General features: G+C 40.6%; 1 long non-coding RNA gene across 1 annotated transcript; it reads left to right on the forward strand.

Annotated features, from left to right (window-relative positions):
- The first annotated feature begins 6,993 nt into the window (after nt 1–6,993).
- LOC131402480 (uncharacterized) lies at nt 6,994–10,746 on the forward strand. The gene is made up of 3 exons (XR_009218698.1): nt 6,994–7,214; nt 7,335–7,439; nt 10,391–10,746. It is a non-coding gene; the product is annotated as an uncharacterized LOC131402480 (long non-coding RNA).
- The last annotated feature ends 15,400 nt before the right edge of the window (nt 10,747–26,146 follow it).

Genomic DNA, 26,146 nt, shown 5'->3' on the forward strand with positions numbered 1-26,146 from the left:
TCTGCCCTGAGCTTTACACATATCCATCTAACTGCTTCACGGACTTTTCTCCTCTCAGGTGTCCTGTGACCCCTCCAACTCAGTATCTCCAAAATGAACCTCAATTTCTACCTTGTCCTCACCTCAACCTGCTCTACCCCCACTGCTTGCTGTCTCATGAACGGCCCAACCACACTCCCAACTGCCTAAGCCAGACGGGACTTCTCACCTAAGCACTCACTCCGTCATATGTCATCAATTTCCAAGTGCTTTATTGTTTTATTTCTTTCTTTTATGTTTAATTGCTTACTCAGAGCTGCAACCCTCTGCCTAGACTGATGCTATCTAACCCAGAGGCCCCTACACTCCACTACCAGAGTACAGAGTTCCTAGGTCTTCACCTGACTTCCACAGCATAAACATTTCCTCTAAAACATGGCATCCACTAGTTCATTCCCAGCATTTCCAGTCTTGGAGCCCTCATTTCACATCCCGTTGATCAGACACGTGTTTGGATTTTTATCTTAATCAGGATTATGAAGAGAGAAAAAAATTACAGTGCAATTCACACAGTGTGCAATACACAGTTCCACACAGCAAGCATCACAGCCTTTATAAAATAATCAAAGCACTGGCCACTCATGATTACATTGGCGTTTGACACACTATAATAATATAACAACGCACTCAAAGAGGTTAAAAGTACAATCACAGGATCATCACAGCCTATTAGAGACAGGAGCAATTTAGCTACTGCAATAGAAACACTTTACCTCATCCTCCTTTCTCTTTTTAAAAATGCTATCCTCAACTTCACCAACTGCTAACATGATCATCTGTAATCTTTGCAGATTGACATAACCACTTTCTGTAAGGTAACCCTGTAAGTGATAAAATACATGTAAAATAATCTTCTTATAAAAGCAAATACTTCTGTTTTGAAATTTTTTTCAAGAATGAACTCACTCCAGTTTTGTGAACCACATTTTTGTATACATTAACCAAACGGTCAATTGCACCTTCGCTGCCACCAGGAAACAAACATTATGTATTAGGACCAGTACGCAGTGTAAGCAAGAAGGCTACAACAGTAGTTTAAAAACTCACACAAACACACATACCGAATCTCTAACGACAACAGGTGAAGAAGGAGTCATTTCCCACAAAGAAGCACATGAAGACCCAGTCATCAACGCTCCTCTCAACATCAAATGTGAACGGTAGGCTGGCCATGGTGAGCTCTCTTTCCAAATACTACAACCAAAAAGGAATGCTGCCATTAAAGCTATGAAACGGCACTCTGTTTTAGAGGGCTGATTCTAGTGATTATTGCTCCATACCTCACGAAAAACATTAAGACGAAGGAAGATAAACTCTCCTTCTGCCCAAGGAAGACTATCTGCAAGTTCATTGTGCTGCAACAAAAGGAGTAAAGATTAAACAAGTCTACTCTAAACCCTGTAATTTTTTTCCAGCCAAACGAACATTATAGCTTATTTTAAAGCAAGATCCATTTTAATATCACAAGTACTAAATAAAAAAAGAACTAACCTTTTAAAAATATAAAAACCAGGGCCGGCCCCCTGCATAGTGCTTAAGTTTGGCATGCTCCGCTTTAGCGGCCAGGGTTCGCAGGTTCGGATCCTAGGCGTAGACCTACACCACTAGTCAGCCGTGCTGTGGCGGCAACCCACATATAACATAGAGGAAGACTGGCACAGATGTTAGCTCACGGCTAATCTTCCTTTAAAAATAAAAAAAAAGTAAAAACCATTCTTAGCTCATAGGCCAAATCTAGAGGGCTGGAGTTTGCCAATCTCTGACGGATAGCCAACCAGTATTTTGATGTGTATGCCTCTAGACCCTTCTCTGTGAGCATACAGTATATTTCTTACCTGCTCTTTTCACTCACTGTGTCTTTTAAAGAGGTACCATATTCTTAAAACAGATAGAAACCTCTTTAGAGACTGGATATAATCAAGTGAACCCAAAATATGCAGAAACTAGGAGTAACTTAAAAGTATCAAGAAGTTTAAAGTATCAACAAGTTTAATATATTTGATTTGTAGTTCCTTTTAAGAATAACCGTTTGAAACATTACTTGTACAAACAAATCATGTGCCATGGACATTATTACCTATGAGACTTAAGCCTCGTATACTTACAAGCTGTGTTAGAAAAAGTGGAGAGTAGAAAGAATGAGTACATGCATGCTTTTGAATGTGTCTTTAAAGAGTTTTCAAAGACACATTTCTGAGAGGGAACAGAGAAAGTAATTAAAAAATCTAATCAAAAATAGTCTTCTCTTTATTTTAAAAATGAAGCAACCTGAATATATTTAATGCTGTTCAATTATACACTTAAAAATAGTTAAAATGGTATATTTTGCATTATATATTACAACATAAATGTACCTTGAAAATATAATGCTAAGTGAAAGAAGCCAGCCAAAAAAAACCCATATACTATATGATTCTATTCATAGGAAAGTCAGAATAGGGAAATCTATAGAGACAAAAAGTAGCTTAGTGGTTGCTTAGGGATGGTGTAAACAGGGTCAGGGGATAAAGGGATGGTAGCTGAAGGGTTCAGGCTTCTTTTTGAGGTGATGAAAATATTCTAAAATTTACTGTGGTGATGGTTACACACATCTGCGAATATATTAAAAAAACCACTGAATTATAAACTTTAAATGGGTGAATCGTATGGTATGGGATCATATCTCAATAAGGAGATATGAGATCATATCTCAAAAAAAAATTGAGATATGGAATAATATCTCAATAAAGCTGCCTAAAAAATGTAGTAGCCAGCTCCAAAAAAAAACATCATAGCGAAGAAAGCAGAATGTAGGGTCAGGGAGCAACATCGCTTTTGTTCATTATTAATCCTTCCTGCCCTTAAAGCCATGCCTGCGTGTTGGCAAAAAAAAAAAAACTAAAAGAAGTAGACGAGTGACAGGAAAAAAGCAGGGTAGGAAACCTGGATTTCACCACATGAAAAGAGCACAATTCTACACTATGCAATGTCACCAAAAATTAGACATAAAAATATCCTCACTTATACCTGGACATACAAACTACTAAAAACTAACTTACCAAATAAATTTCTGAAACATCAAATGAGTCTGTGTAAGGCTTTGTTTGAAGAACTTAACTTGTATTAATTGATTTAACCCACACAACCACCCTATGTGGTACATATATAGCTGATCTTCATTATTTACAAGTTCCATATTTGTGAATTCACCTACTCACTAAAAGTTTTTTGGAATCCCAAATCAGTATTTGCAGCATTCTCATGGTCATTCGCAAACATGAGCAGAGCAGTGAAAAATTTCAGTCTATCAACACACACGTTCTAGTTGAGGTCAAACAAGGTGACACTCTGCCTTATTTCAGCTCTCATACAGAAATGACCAGAGGATAGAGATGGTAGGGAGCAGTGTGGTGTAATGCAAGAAGCTCCAGTTCTTTCGAGTTTAGGAGAGTTTAAGTCATTTTCCCAAGATCAGAAAGCTAACGAATGGAGGACTGTATGAGCCAAGGACACAAAGTGAAGAAATTGATGGTTGAATGAATTAATAGTTAAAAGGCTAAAAAAAGAGATAAAACGAGATCATAAAAAATACTTAAACCAAAAGAAGAAGAAATGGAGAACGGAAACAAAAAACAGATGAGACAGAAAACAAACAGTAAGATGACAGATTTAAATCTAACCATATCAATAATCACATTCAACGTAAATGTTCTAAATGCCCCAATTACAAGGCAGAGATTGTGAAAACAGTGTGGCAGTTCCTCAAAAAGGTAAACATGGAATTACCATATGATGTAGCAATTCCACTCATAGGTATACAGCCAAAGAAATGAAAGCAGGAATCACTCACAGGTATACACCCAAAGCATTGATGTGGCATACAGATACTGGTCCACCAATGATCACAGCAGCATTATTCACAATAGTCAAAAGGTAAAAATAACCCAAGTGTCCAAACAAAATGTGATAAACACATACAATGGGATATTAGTCAACCTTAAAGATGAATGAAACTCTGATATATGCTAAACATGGATGAAACTAGAAAACATGCTAAGTGAAATAAGCCAGACACAAAATGCCAAATACTATATGATTCCACTCATCTTAGGTACCTAGAATAGGCAAATTCATAAGACAGAAGGTAGGGGAGAAGGGAGAACAGGGAATTATTGTGTAATGGGTATAGAGTTTCTGTTTAGGATGATGAAAAAGTTACAGAAATGAAGAGTCACAATGGTTTCACAATATTGTAAATGTACTTAATGTCACTGAATTCTAAACCTTATAATGGTTAAAATGGCAATTTTTATGTTGCGTATATTTTGCCACAATAAAAAAAAAAGGGCAGAGATCATCAAACTATAAAAAAGCAAGACCCAAGTGTATGTTGCCTACAAAAACAAACACTTTAAATATAAAGACACAAACAGGCTAAAAGTAAAAGGAAGGAAATAGACCATGCTAGCACTAGTCAAAAGATCTGGCTACATTAATATTGGACAAAGTAGACTTCAGAGCAAAGAATATTACCAGGGATAAAGAGGACCACTTTATAATGATAAAGGAGTCCATTCATCAAGAAGACATAACAATCCTAAGCATTTATGTACCTAATAAAAGAGTTTCAAAATGCAAGGAGCAAAAAACAATGGAACTAAAAGAAGAAACAGACAAATCCAAAAAATTATAATGGGAGATTTCCACACCCCTATCAATAATTGACAGAACAAGGAGACAGAAAATCAGTAAATGCTGTTCAAGTCTTTCATATCCTATCAACAAACGTGATAACATTTATAGAACACTCCACCCAATACCAGCAGCACATATATCTTTTTAAAGTCAAAATGAAACATTTACCAAGACCATATCCTGGGACATACAACAAATCAGATAAGCTTTTAAAAGATTCAAATTATGCAAAGCATGTTCTCTGACAGGGGAACTAAATTAGAAATCAATAACAGAAAAAAAGTCTGGAAAATCCCCCAAATATTTGAAAATTAAATAATACTCTTCTAATAACACGTCATAAAATTTTTCTTGTTTGATTAGAAATTTGTCAACTATCCTTTTTTTCTATAACTGTTCAGCGTAAGGAGCCAGCACAGTTTACTTAAATCATCCCTCATTTATGGACATTTAAGTTATTTCTGACTTGTTTTTTTTTTTTTGCTATTATAAACAGTATTGTCTTGAACATCCTTGTAGGTAAATTTTCTTCCACATCTGTGGTTATTTAATCATAACACTAGGCATGAAATTGCCTGACTCAAAGGGTAGGTTGGATTGTAACACTTTTAGTGTATATTGCAAATCGTTTTCCAGAAAAGTTATTTCCATTCACAAGAGTGCTTGTTTACCTCCAGCCTTGCCAGCATTAGGGTTTATCATTTTTGTTGTTTTGCTGATTTAATAGATGAAATACACTATCTCGTTATTTTACCTTCATATATATTATTCTATCATACAGAGGTGGGACTTTTTCGTATTCTTATAGAGCATCTGTGTTTCTTAATTTCACCATTCAACTAATGTTCATTTTAAGAACCCACCCAAACCAGACATTGTCTAGGTTTTATTGTCAGTAACCTAATGATGGTCCCTTGTTTGTTTTCCCGTCAGAGTCCAATCCTTCATCCATCTTAAATATTTTTTTCTAAAAATTACTTTTTAAAAATTAGTGCAAAAAGTTAGAATAAAGTTAATGTATGCCATGGCAAGAATAATTAAGCATTAAAAAAGGAAACACCTGAAAACTAATTCCTTCTCTCTTCCCTGACTCCTCAGGTCCCCAGATCTCTCCCACCTCAAGCAACCATTATCACCTGAATTGAGCTTCCTTCCAGAATATTCTATACTTACACATCCATCTTCTATTACATAAATGACAGGACACTGTACATATCATTCTGCGCTTGGTTTTTTCCACATAATAGGTAGCTTATTTCATATCAGTACTTAAGGTTAAAAACAACTAACAAAAATGTTTATTTTGTGCCAGACATTGTTCTAAGCACCTTTAGGTCTAATGCTATCTCATTAATTGGTAGAACAAGCTTATAGGGTAGGCATTGTGTTGTCATCCTTATCTCAAAGTGAGGAAACTGAGGCACAGTGATGTTAAGTAACCTACTAAGGCCGCAAAGTTAGTGAATGGATCAGAATTTAAACACAGGCAGTCTGACCCAGAGCCTTACCCACTATAGTATATTGTCACTCTCATCTCATTTTAAAAAACAGTTGTATAATCTGATTTCTGTCTCTATGGATTTGCCCATTCTGGACATTTCATATAAATGGAATCATATGCTATGTGGACTTTTGTGACTGGCTTCTCTCACTAAGCATCATGTTTTCAAGGTTCATCCATGTTGTAGCGTGTGTCAGTGCTTCACTCCTTTTCATGGCTGAGTAATATTCTGCTATATGGATGGACCACGTTTTGTTTATCCAGTCATCTGTTGATGGACATTTGAGTTGTTTCTAATTGGGGGAGAAGGAAATGGGGGATGACTGCTTAATAGGTACGGGGTTTCTTTTTGGGGTGATAAATGTGTCTGGGAACTGGATAGTGGTGATGTTTGTACAACACTGTGAATGTGCTAAATACCACCGAATCGTACTTTAAATGGTTAAAATGGTGAACTTTATGTTATGTGAGTTTTACCTCAGTAAAAAAAAGGCTTCATCGTATTTCATTGTATGGCTTCATTGTTCATTTAACATGTTCTAAAATCTTGGACACATGGGTCCTTTTAGCCTTTCATTACTAATGAAAATATTGCATTAAATACATGTGTCCACACATCTTTGTGCCGATGTGTATCTGTAGGCCAATAGCCTTTTAAATGCCTATAGGATTCGCTTTCCCTACACCTAGGCTTGGAGGCTCCAGCCCACGTTTATTTCCATCTAGGTGGTGGGTCACATGGTGGCAGCCTCAGACCATTCCTGGGAGTGTATCCCATGAGGACAACAGCCACCTCCCAGAACCTTATCCTCTGCAAACCTTCTCCTCCAGGTTATTGACATTCAAGGCATTTGCCCAGCTCTTCATCTTGGGGAGCTCCCGGGTGTTGGGCATTTTCCAGATTGGACCCTTGGCTGGTATCATGGCCTACCTGTTCACCATCATCAACAGCCTGCAGGGGGCCTTCATCTTCCTCATTCACTGTCTGCTCAACCGCCGGGTATGTAGCTGCTGCCCTCGCTGTCCCTGATGCCCCTCCTTCCAGGGGACATGCCTGTGCCAGCATACTTCCCTGCATCTGGGAGTGATTCATCTCCCCGTGATGTGTCTCCATCTCCAGGTACGGGAAGATTACAGAAGATGGATTACCAGGAAGACCACACCCAGATCCCAGTCCCAGACATCAGGGGTCATACTGACATCCTTTGCCTTCACTTCCAAAATGGTGAGAGACTGTGTGTTTTATGAAGGTTCTGGTCAAACAGAATACTTGCTTCTTAGCAATCCCAACACCACCATGTGTTGAGTGTCTACTGTGAGTTAAGTGCGTCCATGTACATTAGCTCATTTGATGGAGGGTGGGGTTTAAGAGTGGAGGTTCAGGAGCCAGGCTGCCTAGGGTTAAATCCCAGCTCTGCCTCTTAGGAGCTGTGTGATCTAAAAAAGATAAACTCATGGGGGCTGGCCCCATGGCCTAGTGGTTAAGTTTGGTGTGCTCCGCTTTGGTGGCCCAGGGTCGGCTCCCAGGTGCAGACCCACACCACTCGTCAGTGACCATGCTGTTGCAGTGCCCCACATACAAAATAGAGGAAGACTGGCAACAGATGTTAGCTCAGGGTGAATTTTCCTCAAGCAAGAAAAAAAGATAAAATCGTGACTCATACAGATATAAAATGAGCATACATTAAGGATTTTATTCCACTCATCAATCAGTGAAAGAACCAGGCAGATGTTATAACTGGCTCAAAAGAGAACACAAAGAACAGACATATATGTATATAATATATAATATATACAATGTATATAATGTATACATAATACATCATACACATAATGTATACAACGTATACATAATACATAAAACACATATAATGTATACAACGTATACATAATACATAATATACATATAATATGCATACAGTGTATACATGATATATATTATATATTGCATAATATATATGCAATTTATCCAATGTATATCATGTATACATAATACATAATACACATATAATATATACAATGTATACATAATACATAATATATATTACATAATACATGTATATGTTTGTTCTTTGCTGTTCTCTTTTGACCCAGTTATAACATCTGCCTGGCTCCCTCATTGATAATTATATATACATAATATATATAATATAATGTTTAATTATATATTATATAATTATACGTATAATTATTAATATTATAAAATACATATAAAATTTCATATACCTATATGTTATAAATGTATTACATATATATGCATTATAATACCTATGAATTATAATACATATATATAATTTCAGGAATATTGAAATGAATGTGCAAATGGACGCAAAACTGTTTTTTCCATGGAATTATTTTGCATCTCTGTCAGTTATTTAAAATTTACAGAATTGTAAAATATCTCCCACATAGATCAGAATTGGACAACCTGGAGATGTGTGCTCTGACAATACATCATTTTCCATGGAAGTACTCATTTTTCTCTACACCATAGATCTCATCCAGTCTCACAGCCATAAACACCATTTATTAGCAATGACCCCAAAATATTAAACAATGTGCAGTCCAGCTCCTTCTCCTGAATTCTACACTCATATAACCAACCACCTACCAAGTGCCCCCACTGAGATGTCTAACAGATGTCACAAATGTAACATGTTCCAATCTGAGCTTCTGATCCCCCACCTCTCATATCCATGGAGGGTTCCCTATCCTTCTATTGCTCAGCACAAGGCCATGGAGTTATCCTTGATTCTGCCTTTCTTCTTACCCTCCATCTCTGATCCATCAGCAAATCCTGTTGACCCTTCCTCAGAATGTATCCAGAATCTGATCGCCTGTCTGTTCCTTTGTTGCTTCTATTCTGTTCCAAGTCCTATTGTCTGTAGCCAGGATTATGGAAATAGCCTCATAAAGGGTCTTTCTGCTTCCCTTCTTGCCTTTTCCCTGCCCCACCTTTGGTCTGTTCTCCTTGCAGCAGCCAGAGGGCGCCTGTGAACTCCTGAGTCAGGTCACATCCCTTCTCTGCCTACAACCCTCTATGGCTCCCACCTTACTCAGTAAAAGCCAAAGTCCTCCTGATGGCCCACAAGGCCCTGTACGATCTGACCCTCTTTTCCTCCTTGACCTCATCTTCTGTTAATCTCACTTCCCTCTGCTCCACCCATGCTGGCCTGCTCAGGATTCTTCAGACACGCCAAGCTCACTTGCTCTTTAGGAATCTTGACCTGGATGCTCACTCTGCCTTGAATGTTCTTGTCCTGATACCCACATGGCCAACTCCCTCACCTCCTTCAAATCTTTGTTCCAATCATTTGTTATCAATAGTATTTCCTCTGGCAACTCGATTTCGTACTGCCTCCTTTTCTCCTACCCTGACATTCATGCTTCTCCTGCCCCTAATCCTGATTTTCTTTTCATAGCGCTTGCCACTTCCTAACATGCTATAACTTCCTTATTTATTTATGGTCTTCCATCTCACACTAGAATGTCTTATTTTTTCACTGACATATTCCAAGCTCAAGTAACTAAGATCCAGTGGCTTAATTAAATAGGGAATTATTTTTTTTGCAAGAATAGAAGCCCAGAGTTAGGTGTTGCTGGTATTGGTTCTATTGCTCAGTGGTATTATAAAGGATTTAGGATCTTCCCGGTTTTCCAATCCACTAGCAGCATGTTGGCTTTTCATCAAAATGTTTTTTATGGTTGCAAGGTGGGTGCCATAGCTCCAGACATCACGACCATGTTCAAGGCAGAAAGAAGAGGGATGGGGCAGAAGCAGCAGCCTCTCCTTTCATGCCTCTCCCTTTAACAGGAGACAGAAGCTTTTCCCAGAAACCCCTCAGCAGATTTCCCTTTCATCTAATTGGTCAGAACTGCATCACATGACCACTCCTAGTTACAAAAGAATTTGACAAAACAAGTATTTGGCTTTCTAGCTTCTAGAACGAGAGCTATCAGTGGTGAAGAGGTTAAGAATGGCTTTTGAGTTTGCCTGCAGTGCCTGCCATGCTAGAGATAATCACTGTTAACATTTTAAGGTTTATCCTTCTAGTCTGTGTTGCTATATTTCTCTCTCTCTGTATTTATAAGACCCATGCCCCTATAGATATGACCCCTGGGATCATGTTTGTACTAATCTTGGTACTGATTCCAGTTCTGATTTCTCTCTCACAGGGTTAAAGCTCTTTCTTGCTTTCAAATACGCTATGAAGCAACATTTGAGGACAGCAGGTGCCGGCAGGAGCTGACGCTGAAATCTTCTCTTCATGGCTTAATGTGGAATTGCAGATCTCACCAGCCCCAGGACTCTCTGGGTGATTCAGAGCACTGATGGGTGGGGCGTTCTTCCCACGTTCCATGCACTGGTGAGAAACAAGACTTTCTGTTCCAGATTAAGATTTTATCTTCTATGTTCTGCAACCCTTTGAATTTCCAGAGTTTTGAGGAAATAATAGATCCTAGTGCAATGGCATGACCAAGAACATCTGGCTACCGTTTTGTTTTCTCCTAAGTTCTTTGGCGTGTGGCTGCAAGCCTGCCTCTCCAGCGCCTGTCACAGAGTATGGAAACGGCTTCAGGAAATGGCTTGTCTTCTGACCGACTGGCTTACCCTTTAACAAAGACTCCTCCTGCCTGTAAAGAAATGGCCAGTAAGACTGTAACGAGAGCCCCAGGGGATAAACAAAGCTCACTGACATGGACGCCACTTTGGCACAAACACTTAAAAGAGTTATGTTGGTAAGCAGGAGTGTCAACGGAGCAGAATTCCAGCGTTTCACAGAGAGTTGAAGGACTTGATGACAAAGCCTTTGGAAATATTTTGGTTTCCTGGAAACTTTCCGGGAACCAACGTCTCCTTTCCTTCCAGGAACTGTTTTGTGACTTGGCTACGATTCGCACTGCTCACAAAGTTATCATCATCCTGCCTTGCTCTTCGTCTCCCATAAAGTGTTGAGTGCCAAGGAGAGAAGAAGGAAAATTTAAAATGTACATATCCTCCCTTCCATGGCCACTCTCCAGCCTGCCTCCTCAAAGTGTGGTCCGTGGACCAGAAGCATCAGCATCCCTTTGTTAGAAAAACAGGATCTCAGGCCCCACTCCAGTTCTGCTGAACCAGAACCTGTGGTTTAATGAGATCCCCGGGGGATTTGTGTTGTGCGTGAGTGAATGCTCTAGAATATTCTTCTGTTTTCCATGCTTATACCAGAGCTTGTTTTTAAAACTAGAAAGGAAAACATATTCTTGGCTTTAGGACTTTGCATCTGCCATTCTCTCTTCCTAGGACACCTTTCCTCAAAATTGGGCTAATTTTTGCCCTCTCTTTGAGTCTCAGCTTAGTCGTCACTTCCACCAGGAAGCACTCTTTAGATCTCTTCAAGTAGGATTAGATGTCACCTCTGTGTGTCCTCTGAGGCTTCATGCTTTCTAGCTCTGTATTATAATTTCTTTTCTTCTTGAGTGTCTCCAATTAGATTCTGAGCTCCCTAAGTGCAGGGAAGTATAGTCAGTGGATTCTTCATAAATATTTTGAATGAAAGCGTGAATGAATGGTTACTCTCCATTTTGAAGACGAGCAAACTGAGGCTCAGAGAGGTTAAGTAACTTTCCCAACATTACACAGCTGTAGCGGGCTGAGCTGGGCTTTGAACTCTTGACCAGAGAGCTCCTCTTCCAGGCCACTAGTCCTTCTCCTTCTCTTTCTTTGACCCTAGGAATTCTTAGTTTGGGGATACAGAGAAAAGACTAACTATTTACTTTGAGTCAACTTATCATTTAGGATTCAGTTCGCTCGGTAATGATCCTGTGTTGAACAATTTGATCACAACATTAAACTTGATTGATGGAGGCTCAGTCTTTGTTATTTGTGGCAGCCACAATTTGGGAGAGGGGCTGACATCTGTTTACAAACAAGAGTTCATTTATGATAGGTTGGTCTTCAATGTTTGGCTTGTCCAGAGGGTTCAATATAGAGGTGACAATTCTAAGGGATATTGAAGGCATGATTTTTACCCATTGCCAATTGTGGTAGGTTAATTGCATCAATGCCTTCAAGAATGGTTTCCATGCCTCCACACCCCTTCCCTGTAACTTTGTAACCCTTCCTTCTCTGACTCTGGCTTGGCCTTGAGAGTTTATTCGGCCAACGGAATGTTAGCAAGCATGACTCAGAGGTTTCAAAATTGGGTGTGCATCCCTTCTTGCCCTTTGCATGATTTGTCTTGCTCGCTCTTGCACTCCTGCCTCCGCCATAAGAACGTGCCCAGTCTAACCCGCTGGAGGGATGTGAGAAACATATGGAGGAGAGTTAAGTCATCCCGTTACACCAGCTGAGGCTGTCCTTAATCAGCCACCTAACCAACTTGTAGCTGACTGCAGTCGCATCAGTGAGCCAAGTCAAGATCAGCAGACCTGCCCACCCAACCCATCAACTCAGGAGCAACAATCAGGTATCATTATTTTAGGGCACTGAGTTTCAGGAGTGGTTTGTTATGAAGTGTTATTTGTGGCAATTGCTAACTGATACAGCAGCCAATGGATTGTCAACATTTTGCATTTGATTGCAATAATTTGGAATATACAAAGAGGAGGATTTGCATCTATATTTTCTCTTAGCTATCAAGGTCTATAAATCTATAATGTTTGAATAAAGTTCTTTCTGACAGAAGACTTGCACAAGGCATTGTCTATCTCTATTACAGTGTTACATGTTGGTTTAAAATACAATCGTGTTAAGGAACTCTATGTTTCTAAGGTAAGTGAAAGCTGTAACCTCCAAAATAAGGATCTTTCTTAATATAAACATCAAGCTATGCTTGGTACGTTCCTTTACCCCCATGGCCTCATATGCCTCCACTAGAGACAGAAAAGACACTTAGAATAAAAACTGCATGGTTCTCAAATCCCATAAATATAAAGTGAAATAACTCTGTCCTCTTATAATCCAAATAATTTATGGTGTCCAAAAAAAGACAGATCCATTCATTCAAGAAATATTTATTGACCACCTAAAATGTACTTTTCCTTCCTAAACCATTAAACATCATTGAAAAAAAATTAAAAAATTGAAAAGCAAGGATATTAGAACATAAAATATTATTTTAAATTTAAATATTTTATTTTTCCCCAAACCAGAATTTATTAAAATTTGACTTTCTTGATTTTAATGGAAAACTCATCAATAATTTTTCAAAATCAATTTCTAGAAAAAAATTAACCATTAAAAGTACATTGAAAAAGTATATGTAGGGGCTCACATTTTTCCTTTTGTATCAGGTCCCATTATGACCCCAGCATAGCACTGTCAGATCTTGGATTTGGATATTTTGCTTATCATGGATTTTTCTTGCACTGATTTTGATATTTTTAAAAATTGCATTTACATGGTATTTATCTTGATTTTTTTTGATGCACACTTAAATTTTGTGCCTGAGACGAGTGCTTCCCTCCCCTCCCCCCAGTGCTGGCCCTGATCGTGATCTTTTGCTTTACTGAGGAAGATTCTCCCTGAGCTAGCAACTGCTGCCAATCTTCCTTGTTTTGTATGTGAGCTGCCACCACAGCATGACCACTGACAGACGAGTGGTGTAGGTCTGCACCTGGGAACCAAACCAAGGCCACCGAAACAGAGCACGCCAAACTTAACCACTAGGCCACTGGGGCGGGCCCTGGTCATGATTTTTGGGGGGCAGATTCATACTGGTTTTTCAGGAAGTGGGACAACATCCTTGGCACCCCTTGCTTAAAAACACTTGAGTATTAATAATGCTGTATTAGTCACACCCATCTACATGGAAAGAGAAAACCATAACATAGTGCCAGATATCTCATGGCTACACGGAAAGTTATCCTCAGGGTGACACAGAACAAGTATGCCCATGTTATTTTAAAACCTTTATTTTTCCCACTTGTCATATTGTGAACATCTTTTCAACTCATCGAACCTCTTAGAACTTCAGTTTTTTCTCGAGAGCTGCACGGTATACATGTGTCATAATGTATTTAGCCTGTTTTTGCATCATTTCCAACTTTTTAGTACTATAAACTATACTGTAATGAACATCTTTGAGCTAAATTTTAAGCACTCTTCTAGTTAAATGCTTTTAAAATTAGTGGTAGGTTATCAATGAGAGGAAGCTTATGTGTCTTCCTTAATGTCTGGTTGAAGAAAAACATTAGTAACTGCACAAATCTATCAAACTTTCACAAACTGTCCAAAAGTAAATCATTAGAAATATAGTAATTTGAAGTTTACTTAAGCTCTACTCATAGAAAATCTTTCCATCCTCAGTTCTAAGTCATCTGGTTGCCTCCCTGCCTTAACATTTCTGTTCTGTTGTGCCTAAAGTTATCAATCTTTTATTTGTGATACTCAGCATGTTGGATTATAATCAGATGCTCATGTGTTTTTGTGCCCCGCTATCCTATGAGTTCCTTGTCATTTATCTCTACACGCTTATGACCCAACAGAAGATTAGGTTCACGGATTGGATCAATAATGTTTATTTAATGAATGCATCAAGGAAAGAGTGTGTCAATCTACCACACAGCAACAGGACACTGTTCTCTATTCTGCCCCCTGAAGGACACCCCTTGATTTTACAGATAATGTCATGCTCTTGCAGAGTCACCCAAAGACCCTTTTTTCTTAATATACCTTAATTTTATCTATTTATTTATTTTTCCCCCACAGCACCAATAGATAGTTGTATGTCATAGCTGCACAGCCTTCTAGTTGCTGTATGTGGGGCGTGGCCTCAGTATGGCTGGAGAAAGCGGTGCGCGCCTGGGATCCGAACCCTGGCCGCCAGCAGCAGAGCACGAGCACTTAACCACTAAGCCACAGGGCCGGCCCAAGACCCTTTTGTTTAAGTTTCCAATAACAATAAGTCTGTGCTAATTCCATTATGAACACTGCTATTTCTAAAACGACAATAACCAACTTAGGTCAGCTTCCCTAAAAGCAGAGCCTGAGACAGGGATTTTGGTGCCCATGATTTATTGAGGGAGTGCTCTGAGAAGAGAGAAAGTACGGGAAGAAGAAGGAGCAGAGCAAGGTTGTGGTCTCAGCTGGAACCTACTTGCAGCCTGACCTCACTGTGAGCTCTGGAGCATGAATTGTACCTCAGCGTTGGTCCCATTTTGAGGCACAGGGACCAGCCTGTTTTGTCCCTGTGTCAGTTAATTATTGGCTGCGTGCTGCCCCCATGGTGGTGGGAAGATGTATAACAACTCCCCTTTGGCTGAGGCCAATTTTCTGGAGAAGGGGACAGCTGGCCCAAAAAGGGGACCAGGGAGAGCCACCAACAATATTGACTATTTCGCCCCATCCTTGTGACCACCAAATATGAAAAAGTCAGTTGTATCAATAATTCAGATACTTGCTTGAAGCTCATTGTAACGAAATTTCGAACTGCATTAAAACAACTTGTTTCAAGTGATGCTGCAAACATCTTAGGCCTTCCAGTAAAACCTTCCTCTTACTAAAGATCTTAAAGATTATTTACTGTTACCATTTGGCTTTATTGAGTCTAGAATGCAATGGTTTTTATATTTCCAAATATACCTCTAATAAAGTACTTCCATCTTTAAAAAATATGAAAAGTGTCAGAAAGTGACATTTCTAATTCTTATCTTGGGAGGGGGCATACCTTCTATTTGAAATCCTATAATGTACAACACCCAATAGTACTTGCCATTACTCCCCGAACATTACATCGCTTTATTATCGATATTTAATCTTTGTTACGTCCCACTTCTGTGACCCTACTTCATGGGTAATTCCCAGCTTTAATAAAAGTATCCACTTTATGTGCATTTTGAAACTCTCAAGCTGCGTCTGCCAGTGCTACAGATATGGGCTGGCTCAATTTGCCTGGCTAGCTTTTGACCATGGGATCTCAGACTGTCTTCCTTCCTCTTCCCTATTTCTCATAAAAATCCCTCTTTGGGAGTTTGTGGGTTTTGCTGAAGTAGCATCTGGTCTCTGCTCCCCATCTTCCTCTTCTCTGACATCCTTGTCAAAGTACCTCATATGCCTTCCCCAAGTTTCTGCCCAGCTCAGCACAGCGATATTTGCTTGTGGCCAGGTCAAGCCCACAGAGTGCCGAAAGTCATCCTGACCTGTGCCAGAAGAAGCAGGTTCTCTCCCCAGCTTGGGGCTGCCATTGTCTCCCGAGCTTGAAAGCAGCTGCCCTTGGGCATGGAATCACTTCTGACTCATAAACACCATGGCACCATCTCTCATTCTATCCCTTCACTTAAGGGGCCACCAAATAGCCACTTAGGTCTGCTGGACACATGGACATTCTCCACCCTTCTGTCTTCTCTCTCTTTTCCTTCCAGTGGAATCTTCTCAAAACCTCCATGCATATCGACTCATGCAGGTAGGTGTTTTGGAGGCGTTATAAGGGTGTATCTCAATCGTTTGCCAGAAGCATCTAAATTCTACCTCTTGTCCAGCCCAAACACCCTGTGACAAACAGAGGAGAAACCCAGGAGGCTTGGAGATGTTAAGGAATCGTCCCGATGTCATTTATTCATCCTGTGAATATTTATGAAGTATCTATTGTCTAGAAACTGGGGCTGTGATACTAAACAAGACATACATCGTCTTTCCTTTCATGGAACTTACATTCTAATGGTGGGGGGAGACCCAATAAACAAGTAAATAGATATTAAAGTGAGCTGGATGTCTTCCACTGACCCCTCCAAATCCATCCAGTTGGATGCTGGAATGCTGACACCTTTGGAGTATGACAATGGACTTTCTTGACCTCTGCCTTTCAGTTGGTTTTGGCCAGTGGGAAACACCAACAGGATATCAGAAAAATGGAGGAGAGAGAGGTCAGAGTATTTATTCTCTTAGCTCCTTCCCTGTGAGTCACCATGAGCTGTCTGTCCCTTGAATGAAGACCACAGCTCCAAGATGTGGTTCACCAAATCTTATCAATTACAATTTCTTACCCTTGTCCATTCTGATATTTTCTCAATAGCATTACATGCAGTTCCTAAACATCTTCAGCCTATCCTGTGATTTTATTTCCACATAGAATAAAAAGAAAATTTAGAAAGCTTCAGTTAGGACATTTGCACAATTAACATCCATACTTTTTGTATGAATTACATCATGTCGTGCTCTCCCCACCAGCATTTTGCATGATCACCACAGAGATAAAAAAAAAAAAAGCCAATGTTGTCTGGATTTTATGAAAAATAATGTTCATCAAAATCCCTGGGTAACGGATATGATTTTGCCAAAACCCAAACTGATTAACTAGGTTCCCTGTTTAAACCCGTATGGGACCAGTAATTTATTTATTTTTTAATAAAAGTCACATAACATAAAATTCACCATTTTAGCCATTTTAAATTAATATCCAGTGGCTTTTAGAACACACAAAATGTTGTGCAACCATCACCCTGTGGGGCCATGTTTTAAGGCATCTCAGGTACCAAGCACACTTGGCATGAGAGGTTTGTTTGAAACAAAAGTGACAGTATATTCTAAGGGCAAGATTCAGTTGATTTCCAGCGAGCCGGGTGAGAAAGAACGTTTGTATGAGCAACTAACCAGGACCACTTTGGCATCAAGTCTAGGCTGCCGTTCTGATGGGGCAGAAATACTGGGCTCTACTTGATACTTGTGTCCTGTTCTTTGCAGGGCAGAACACCTTCACCTTATTTCCAGCCAATCCTCCTAACCAAATATCACTGCTTCAAGGCGTGGGAAGTTTGCTGAGAAATAATTGTGTTCAAACGATAGGCAAAGGAGGAAGTGGCTTTTGTGTTTTGTGCTTCAAGCTCCTATATTGGCAAAGGGTGACGTTTCCTTCTTTTCTTGAGATGTGGCTTCCTCTTCTGTGACAGTGAATAAGAAAGATTTGGCTTCTGGTTAGAATGTGTAGAGCCCATATAGTGCCAGGGTGTATGTTAGTTGGCAACTTGTCGAGAAGCGGCTGCCCAGTCAAACGGATTAAATGAAGAGGGTTTAATGAAGATACTATTTATATAAGTGTGAGCAGGTAGAACAAGTTCTGAATCCAATGCCACAGCATGAGGTGGGGGGGTTTCCCCACACATTCAAGCAATTCTCTGACACCATCTGTGTGTTCTACAATGCATCTCAATTGTGACACTATCTACCCAGAGACAGCGTCAGATCCCATAGGTTAATGGCTCAGTCCCACAAGACTGCCTCCCTTCCTACTTCAGAAACCAGTCGAAAGCCTAGATTGTCACTTGTGCTTCTGACTGACCGGCTATAGATTGGAGGTTCCCAGGACCCCCTCCTCAAGTCCCATTGATTTGCTAGGGTGGCTCATGGAACTCAGAGAAACATTTTACTTACTAGATTACTGGTTTATTATGAAAGGATGTAACTCAGGAATAGCCAGATGGAAGAGATGCATAGGGCAAGGTATGGAGACGGGGCTTGGAGCTTCCATGCCCTCTCCAGGTGTGCCACTTCCCAAATTTCCATGTCTTCACCAACCTGGAAGCTCTCCGAACCCACCTTTTTGTATTTTTCTAGAGGCTTCCTTGCATAAGCATTGATTGATTGGATTGATTAAATTATTTGCCATTGGTGATTGAACTCAATCTCCATCCCCTCTCCCCTCCCTGGATATCAGGGGGTGGGACTGAAAATTCCAAATCTCTAATCTCTTGGCTGGCTCCACTGGCAACCAGCCCCCTTAGGTGCTCTCCAAAAGTCACCTCATTAGCATAAACCCACTTATGCTGGAATGGGGCTTGTTATGAATAGCAGGTCACCCATTTCACCTTTATGGCTCAGGCACTGAGGAGGAGAGACCAAATACAACAAAAGATGCTCCCATGGCTCCTATTGCTCAGGAAATTCCAAGGGTCTTAGGATCTTTGTGCCAGAAACAGGATGAAGACCAAATATATATTTTTTATTATAAATCACAACATCACAGCAGGGCTAAGAGAAACCAACAGAGGATGGTGGGACACCCTGGGAGTAGCAATATGAGGGATCGCTTATCATTCCTTGGATTAAAGGAGATACCCTTTGATCCAAGGGGATGGAGCAGTTACAGGAACCTGGAAAGGGGCTTAGCCTGTGACAGAAGAATTGAACCACTGCCCAAATGTGCAGTCTCTGCAGGGAAGGGGGAGTTTCTTCATCTCTCTCTTCTCTAGCCCTCTTCTCTCCTTCCACAGCTACCATTTTCAAACTCATTTGGAAGAAAGAGCACAAGAGTGGGCTGATAATACAATCCATACAGGACAACCTATCAGTGCACAGAGCAGGGTAGAGAGGGATGGAGAGCAGATTCTTTCCCAGTTACCCAAAGTGAATTGTTATAAACTTGTTAAAATTTGAGAGGCAGCCACACCCCATTGAATTTTTTTCCTCCTCCTTCCTCCCATTGAGATAAAATGAGTGCATGAGGAAGGGCTGTCTGCTCTGGCTGAAGCAGAGGCAACTCCTTCTGTTTATACCAGGAACACGACTGTCTCTTCCAGGCCGAATTTTTCCCACCACGAGTCCACTGTTTAAGGAAACCAACATTCCCTCTCTTTCATGGGTCTGGTTTCCCCAAGAACACAGTGAACCATCCCCTCTCCCTGTGCTGCATCACCATAAACCCACAGCCAGAACATAAGCACCAGGTTAAAATACCACCAGATCCTGAATTCAGTCACTGCTGAGACCCTCCCATCAATGTTGTCATTCAATGGTGATTCCTGAGGACACCTTTCCACTGAGACCCACTCCCAGCCTGTCCTCAGCTTCTTACAGTAACACTAAGATTTCCTCAGAGTCCTCCCAACTTGGGCAAGAAACATTCTGAAATGTTCTCTGTATTAATTTTCAGGGACTGGGGACATTGGTAGATGTAATTTGAGTGTGTATGTGCAGTAGTTTCTACGCAGGTATTCTATTTTTTAGACACAGATAAAATAGTGTGGCTACTCAATGCACCAAGAAAATGGATAACTGATCAAATTTTTTCATGATGTGAAGTCTTTAGAGAGTAAATGTCATGGTTAAGAGCACAGACTATGGAGCTAACTCCTCCCATCCAAATTCCAGCTCAATCCCTTCCTAGATATTTGTATTGACCGAGTTATTTACCTGATTGGTCCCTCAGTTTCTTCATCACTCAGTTGGCAATAATGATCAGCATACCTACTTTGTAGGTTTATGGAGAGTATTAAAGGAGTTCATGTTTGAAAAATGCTTGGAACACCTAGTGTATTGCCAGTGCTGTACCTATATATTAGAAATAAAATTTAGAAATTCTTCTGACACTGCCTGTGAGCCCCAGAGGGTAAGACTGTTGCCTGGATGTATGTAGAAAGCACTCCATGACATACGATGAATAAATGAGTGAACAACATTGGCGAATGCATTACCAATGTCACCTATGTCACCCTACAGGCATTCCCCAGCCGAACCACCCACAGACCTTCCTGCTCTGTCCTGCATCACATTCCCTGGAGGAATCACTGGGGCTTCTTGGACCCTGGTAACCATGCCCACTAAAGGTTCTTTTCTGTCAGCAACCCCAGTCTTTGTCGAAGTGCTTCAGCTCACAGGGTCTGCGCTCTGATCCTTGTCTTCACTCGAGGGAGAAGTGACATCCCCAGAGCTGGGCACACGCAGAGCCTGAGGCTTGGAGAAAATGATTTCCTGGCCCTGAGGCAGGTAGAAGAGCACAGGGACATAGTGGGATTCGGGGAAAAACCTCCAGGTGTTGTCAGAAGGGATGGAGGCAGGGGATGTGTCAGCAAGGACTGGTCAGGGTGGTGGGCCTTGGTGGTTAAATAGTAGGGGGGCTGGGAAGTTTCATAGGTTCTAGCATAATACAATCAATATGACGGTCATGAAATCAGAATCAGCCTAATTTAGGCCAAATTAACCCAATGTCAGCTGTTCCGTCTCTCTAATCCAGTAGTGACTTATAATAAGGGTATTCGTGTTCTATCATCTCCTTTTCATTGATTGGCTAGAGTAATTCTTCTTCACATAGCCTGTCTATTTTTACATAGTAAAGAAAAAGTGAGTTTTAAAACAACCCTCCTTGGAAAAGTCTCCCTAACATATTGGATTAATAACAGAAGCCACGACAGGAAATTCACCACATATCTTGAGCTTTAATCTCTGGTTTTAGATCTTCCTAACTGGTAAATTATTTTGACTTTTGCCTTCTTTCTTGAGATTAGTCCACTTAGGACTAAGTAGGAGTGCAACCTCATGCCATGTGAGAAGTGGTGGGACGCTAGGAAGAGGTTTGTTTCATTCTGTCAGTGTGTGTGGGTGGGTGGGTGTGTGTGTGTGTGTGTGTGTGTGACAGTTTTTATTGCATCTTGCAGTGTGGGCCAGTGTAGACTCCTTTTCTAGGGAAAAAATTTCCCTAACCACTTTCTCTGGACTTTATTTTCACTGATGGCTTCCTCAGCACTGTCCAATAGTAACATTAAGCATTCTATATTATAGAATTTAATTTTTTTCTAGTAGCCACATTTTAAAAAATGAAAGCAAACAGGTGAAACTAATTTTAATAGTATATTTAACCCACTATAACCAAGAGATCATCAATGTGGGTGCAGTCTATACAAAACTTAATAATGAGAAAGTTTACATTTTTTTCCTGTGTTTCATAAATCCAGTGTGTATTTCCCACTTACAGTACAATCTCCATTTATAAGTTGAGTTTTTTTAGACCTACATTCTCTGTACTGAGATTTAATGTTCACAGTTGTGAAATAAGAGTCACTAGGAGTGGGGTGGATGATAATTTCACTACTGATTTAAGCTCTAATGGAGCTATGAACACCAACTGGTCAATGGGTTAATCAAATGAATAATCATATAGTACAGAAGAATGGTACGATTTGGGATTTAGAAAAAGACTGGGGACCGTGTGTCCTGACAGGGAGCACCAGGGATTTTGTTGTTGAGAGTGACAAGGACAAAAAGAGAATAAAGTCATACTCATAAGTGTCTAAGAACATGGAGGAGAAGAAATGACCTGCCGTAGTCCTGAGTTTTGACCTCGAGCTTTCTGTTCTTGACCCAAATCTCTTTGATGATGTCACAGGACACAGGTCAGATTAATCCCCACAGGGAGGGTGGGAGGGTAGAAGCACAAGGCATCTGACATAATTGTCCTGGGAAGGCAGGCTTCATTTTATCACTCTGATTCACATTCACAATTTATTTTTATAGGGTAAGAAGAAAAGAAGTATGATGGTCAAATCATCACAGAGGAAGCAACATGATTGTGGAAACCAATCCAACCCAAAGCCTGGTTTGAGCATCTCCATCCCTTTGAGGACGTCCAGTTACATATTCAAGAGGCCAGTTACTAGAATCACATCCTATCCTGGCAATGACATCAGATGCCATCAATGGGAGGAAACCTTGGAGCAGCCCCAACAACTCTGCTGGCAGAAGAGACTGCAAGGTCTCCAGGCCAGCAGAGTAAAGGAAACCTGTTAAGCCCTTTGGACCTTGCCAAAGCCCTGCTGAATCTTGCACCTAGTTGCACAGGTGCATCCCTGCCAGGTGTGCTCGCAGGTGGTCTGAACTCCAGTCCCATGCCCATCCCTGCCTTGTCTTCAGATTCAGCAGAGACGATCCCAGGAGCTGGTCTGTACATCCCACAGCTCCTTTGCAAACAACTTCTGGTGACTGAGGAGGATATCAGGAAACAGGAAGGGAAAGTGAAGACGGCAAGAGAGAGACTGGCGGTAGCACTGATGCAGACAGACTCGCTAGCGAGGCAGGGAGAGTGAGGGGCCAAGAAGGCCGACAAACACGATGAAGAAAAGACAAGACGGGGCAGATGACATGGAGCTCACACTACATTAATGCCTCTGCAGGGGTCCTGATGTCTTCTTCCTTTGAGCTCTTGAAACTTTAATATATACCAATAGTTTTCTTTTCTTTGATTCCTTTGCATGACAGAGAAGATACAGACAGTGATCTTTCTGAGGTGAGAGATTGGGTTTCAGGTGAGGAGAGAAAGGAGATCTTTCCTTCTCATTTTGTTCTCTCATTTTCCTTTCCTGAGTGTTATGCATTTGTATTTTAAGATCAACAGAGCGGTATCACAGTCAGGGGATTCTTTAGAGTTCTGCCCTCACAGTCACAGAGAAAACCTACCTAGTCCAAATGGATTGTCCTTTTTGTGTAATATTCCAATAGATTCCAACATAATATTTCACTAAAGAGTTGTTATATCTGTCTTCTCAAAAAAGACACCTACTTCTGGGTCTCTATTTTTCTGGTATTTGTTGCATGTTGAATCACAGTTGCATATAATGAAATACTGGATTTTCCCTTCTTTTAGATTTGTATGCGTTGGAAATTTGATTCATGAAAATTGATGTCCCATTGCCGTATCATGCTGTCAGGAGAATGACCGTTTTCAGCATCACAAGTCTCAAAATCAGCCAGTGTGTTGGGATTTGTCTATTTGCCTGGTTGAGTATGTTGCACTCTTCAAATCCTCTTTATCATTACTTACTTTTGTCCCACAGATTTATCAGTTTCTGAGAGCAATGTGTTAAACAATAATAGAGTATCTAAGTATTTATATCTTCCCTAAAAAATGAGTTATTTTTTAGCTAAATCTTCTCTCCTCTATTCTTCCATGTGGTAATCATCTGGAATTTTGGTTCGAATGTGTTTTTAATGTCTTGTTTTAAAACTAATACTAAATTAGACAGATTGTTTTTTCCTTTCCTCGTGACTCCTGTTTTGTTTTCCTGGGCTCACATTTCTTCTTCCTGATGCACATTCTTTACTGGTTCTTTCACTGCAGGCCTGTGGGAGGTCAACTTTGAGTCTGTTTGTAGGTCTGATAACGTCTTTCTTTCTTTGACACATAGTTTGAATAGGTGTTTAATTTAGCTTTGGAGTAATTTTTTTCCTTCTTTGTCAAGTTACTTAATATTTCTGAGCCTCCATATCTTTAGCTTAAAATGGGAATAAAACCCTAAAAATGGTGACTGTAACTGAGATAATACACGCAGAGCTTGCCAGTCATGTTGCTTAGCAGAAATTAAAGTCAATAATGATAACTATTATTAATCATTATCATATTATTATAATAATGTAATATATCATAATATATTAATGTATAATAATAATTATACATTAATTTATCATTATAATGTACAGTGTATAATGTATGATGTATGCAATGTATAATAATAATATATTAATATTATTAATCATTAGCATCTTCAGAGTGTGCATTCTCAGAGAATCACAGCTTAAGATTGAGAATGTGAAGCTCACACACAAGAAGTCTGAGAGAGTGTCATGACTGTGACTTTAATTCTCAGCCCTTGGGTGTCTTCAGCTGTGGTCGTCTGCAAAGTGTGTACAGATAATGTAATCTGTTCCCACAGACCCACTGCAGAACAGCACAGCCTGCCTCATGCCTGGGATGCTCTGGGCTGCTTGTTGGGGAGCCTCTGCTGTGAGGCTAGTTGGACTCTGTACAGAGAAAGATGAAAAAAGACTCTTTCTTTTCCCTCAGATTCCCCCCGCCCCGAGTTTTATTCACTTTTACATCCAGAGCAGATACTCTATTCCCAGAGCCTTGGTGTTACTCTGGGATTCAGGGTCTCCAGACACCTAGTCATCTCAGCTCCCAAGGCCCAAGGTGACTGCAGAGTCATGTCTCACCCACTCCTCTCATCTTGGCCTGTTTCCCGTCATGGAGGACCCATGAATGGGGAGAGGAGACATCGAGGGAGATTGATCTGGAAGTCCTGGTGAATCTGAGCTTCAGAGAATGAAGCAGAAAAGGGGAACGTGAGACTGCCAGTGCTTCACTGGGGGAGGAATATGGAGGAACCGAGAGGGGTGTGATGGCTGCACAGAGTCAAGGGGAGGGATGTTCCAAAGTTTCCTAAGAAGGAAAACCTTGCAATGAAGTGGGGATTCGATTTTACATGATGGCAATGTCTGTGCTGGTTTCACCAATTCTGGTGTCCCTGAGGGATGAACTGGTGTGACACCACAGGACAGAAGTTACAGTCACTTTCAGGACTTAAGGAAGTTGAAACCTTTCAGCTTAGTCCCCTGTGAGCCAGTCAGGGCCCAAGTCTAGAAAGGCTTGGAGCCTGTGTCTGTCCAATGTGGTTTCGTTCTGTTCCAGCCAAGCTTCTCTGGACCCCAGCTATGAAAAAGGGACCTCAGATCTAGTCAGATCTAGTCATCGCAGCTTCCGTAGGTCGCCAGGAGGCAGGTAATAGCCCAGGCATTGACACTGCACCTCATAGTTGCCCTCCTTCTTCCGCCGGCAGACAAGTGACTTGTGAGGTGAGGAGAGCGCATCAGAATGGTCCAGTCAGCTGCCCAGTATGGGAGACTCCAGGGGAAGAAGATGCCAAAGCCACAGAGACCCGATGCCTCCTGTGTCTCCCTCTTCCTTTTGTCCACTTAATTTTCACCCTCAGTCCTTCTTTTCCTTCCCTTTTCCCTCTTTCGGCTCTCTCTCCCTCTCTTTCCCCTACATGTTCTAGCTTAATTGAGGCATTAACGACATACAGTAAACTACATACATTTAAAGTGAACAATTTGATATATTTTGATTATAACTTATTGAACCATCACCACAATCAAGAAAAGAAATGCCCATCCTCCCCAAATTTCCTCATGCTCATTTTAATTCCTCCTTCCCTGCCGTTTGCAAACACATTCTGATTCCCAGGCAACCAGTGTTCTGGTATATGTCCCTATAGATTTTCCTGTATTTTCCATGAATTTTTATAAATGGGATCATATACTACTCATTTTTTACTGTCTTCTTTCACTCAGCATTATTATTTTGAGATTTATGCTTGTCATTGCACGTACTATGAATTCATTCCTATCCCCAACCCTTCCCTGGCAGCACTGTGCACACGCCCAAGCACTTCCCAGGTTGGCGTGAGAGC

This window comes from Diceros bicornis, unplaced genomic scaffold (genome assembly GCF_020826845.1).
Source record: "Diceros bicornis minor isolate mBicDic1 unplaced genomic scaffold, mDicBic1.mat.cur scaffold_111_ctg1, whole genome shotgun sequence".
In the NCBI taxonomy this organism is placed as follows: domain Eukaryota; kingdom Metazoa; phylum Chordata; class Mammalia; order Perissodactyla; family Rhinocerotidae; genus Diceros; species Diceros bicornis.